Source organism: Chenopodium album, chromosome 27 (genome assembly GCF_948465745.1).
Source record: "Chenopodium album chromosome 27, dcCheAlbu1.1, whole genome shotgun sequence".
In the NCBI taxonomy this organism is placed as follows: Eukaryota; Viridiplantae; Streptophyta; class Magnoliopsida; order Caryophyllales; family Amaranthaceae; genus Chenopodium; species Chenopodium album.
This window is the reverse complement of record NC_137860.1, coordinates 17,295,918-17,298,914: the sequence shown is the minus strand read 5'-3', so window position 1 is coordinate 17,298,914 and position 2,997 is coordinate 17,295,918. Positions and strand designations below refer to the sequence as shown.

Below are 2,997 nucleotides of genomic sequence, written 5' to 3'. Positions count from 1 at the left end.
TACTTAAAACAAAAGTAATGTCCGGAAAACATAACATTTCACCACTAGTAACAGAACACATAAATAGATGACAAGCTTTAATCGATGACATAGATAAGTTGGTTGCCTTGTGCACTTGAAATATTAAACGATCCAGTTTAGTGCACTGCGCCGGCCTTCCTTTTCTTCTATTGAAAAAAATGCAACATCAAAAAGCTATCAGACTAGGAACTAACCAAGGACTATCAACAACACACATATAGCATCATCCTTACCTGGATTTTGCTACCTTGGTTTTTTCCTTCACACACGGGGACCAAGTCATTTAGAGATTTCAACTTGGGTGCCTGATTTTAAAAAAATAAGTTCAATGTAACTAGTGATAATTCTATATATTTGTTTAACGCCTACAAGCGCTATTAGGTGTAGATTGTTTTATCTTGGGAGCTTGTTTCGTGAATTGTCCCGTTTTCCCTTTGTTATCATTATTCTTCTTCCAAGTCGTGCACTGTTGTTTCTGTCCTTCAGTTGGACCCTTACTGGTGCAGCTTTTGTGTTTCCCGTTCTTTCTTGAATTGGACGACTCCACCCCCTTACACTTATTCCCCTTCGATTCCCTTTTTGTTCCTTTTTTGTCTCTATTTTTGCTACTGTTGCTACCAGTGCAGTTATTACCATTTGCGTCTCCATTACACATTTTCTTGAATTTTATCACTGGTTTCTTGAACCCCATCTCCGCAAGAGTCTTTTATCTTGACCCCTTCGGCCTTCCCCGTGGTTTTTTCTGTAAAATCGGATCTTTAACAACAACATCGCAATTACGAGGACAGAAATCTGATCTAAAGGTGTCCTCATGGCCATTTGAAAATGCATTTACAGATTCCGGGACAACCGTGTCTGAGTCAAGTGCATCATCTGGAAAAGACATTTCAACACTTTCCTCTAATTTCTGGCGCTTGCACTGCTCCACTTCTGACCTCAAGCGAGATATAGCATTGGATACCAACTGCACCGCCACTTCATTGACCATAGCAGCTTCATCGCACAGCGCCTCAAACTAACCCATAACCTTATTGTACCTTTGTACCTCCACGTTGTCACTAGGATCATGGTATGATACACGAACTCGAGTGTGTTTTCTGAGTATATCCTTCCGCCATCGACTAAGAATATACTGGTTCGAAATTTCTAAAACTAGATTCTGATCCAGTATCCTCATCATATGTTGACACATAATGCCATGAGTTTGGGTTGTACCCGAGGGCCGTAGCGAGGAAGTAATTACTAATTACTTCCTCGCTACGGCCCTCGAGTACAACCCAAACTCGATCTTCAACGACATATTGAATTATTTTATCATTCAACACCTTTTCCTCATTGCAGTAGCAGAACATCATTCGTGAGCATTCTGCTTGTACCTCTTGGAATTTCGTGTCAGTATACAGCTTTTGGAAAACCCTCTCGAACGCAAAACCAGTCACTAGCCTCCTAACATATTTCACACAATTGGCATCCGCGGCTGTCTCATCACGCACGCGTTTTTCAAGAGCCTTAGAATACTTTTGTGGAAATTCAAACAACTTTGTATGCCGATTCACAAAGCCATCAAAGAAGCTATTTATGCTCTCAACCCGTTGTGTGGTTTTCATACCGGCCCAAAAGTAATCTCTCATATAAGCTGGAACCCACATATGCCGCTTCTTATATAGGCTAGTCAACCAATCATTACCCTCCAGTTTACAATCCGAAATAAGTCCGTTTCACCGACTCTCAAACTCTGCAACTGTCAAACTCTCATACACCACAGACTTCAATACACCCTTGAAATCTTTGTACCTTTGAAATGAAAAGTATAAAATCAAATCAACAACATTTATCACATTTAATAAATAATTATAACATTGTGACCATTGTAACTAGTGAATCGGAACCCTCCAATCAACAAAATTAATCATATACGTTCATTTAATTTTAATTCAAATTACACCTTATCAACTAAAAGATGTAAATGGGTCGAAGGTTATTTTTTTAAATTTTTTTAAATTTTTTCAATCTATGATGTCAATTGATTTGTTTCCTGAAAACCATACACAAATCTCATAACTTGTTATCATCAACGAGCAATAACGTTATGAATTTTAGTTTTCTTAACTGGTTTTTTTATTTTTTGTCCTTTCTTTTTAAAATAAAAGTCATTTAGAAGGACAAGATTAAACTGAATGGACAACATTGAACATTTGAAAATATTAAGTCCACGATTACAACTAATTATGATACCAGCAAATTTATTATGGTCATTGAATAGTCTTCCTTAGTAAACAACAAGATTTATGGAAATATAGTACTAACCGTTCACATTTACCGAGTTTTTCCGAAATCTTCCTCATTATGTGCCAAATGCACCAACGATGTCGCGTAAGAGGCATCACCTCCTCAATAGGCTTCTGCATTGCGGCGGCTTGGTCGGTAAGAATTGCCTTAGGAGCCCGGTTATTCATAAATGACAACCATTCTTGAAATATCCATTTGAATGTATCACAATCCTCACGAGAAACCAAAGCACACCCCAATAAAATTGATTGGCCGTGGTGATTAACCCCGACAAAATTAACAAAGGGTAGTTCATACTCATTTGGCAAATATGTGGCGTCAAAGCATACGACGTCCCCAAATTCTTCATAAGCTACTCGGCTTCGCGCATCAACCCAAATTACATCTTTTAGCCTTCCATGTTCATCTAGGCGTTGCGAATGATAAAAATTGGGGTTGGCTGCCTGCATTTTTTTTAAAATAAGACATCATTGCGGCTGAATCTCCTCAACCATTTTCAAACGCCTTTCCTTATATACCACGTGCGACAGGTTTTCCAATGACATTGAACCCTCCTTTGGTCCCCTTGTATTTCTGTACCCAAACACGCGTGAATTTGCGAAACCGGAACACCTTCATTAAAGAAATGCAACAAATTCCTCCCGACTCTTTTAGTTAACCCCTTAATTCGATACTCTTTAACCAGGT

The 2,997-nt window shown here is 38.6% G+C and overlaps 1 pseudogene; it reads right to left on the bottom strand.

The window, feature by feature from the left end:
• Positions 1 to 1,739: 1,739 nt before the first annotated feature.
• Positions 1,740 to 2,759, bottom strand: LOC145619720 (protein FAR1-RELATED SEQUENCE 8 pseudogene; annotated as a pseudogene).
• Between the last annotated feature and the right edge of the window lie 238 nt (positions 2,760 to 2,997).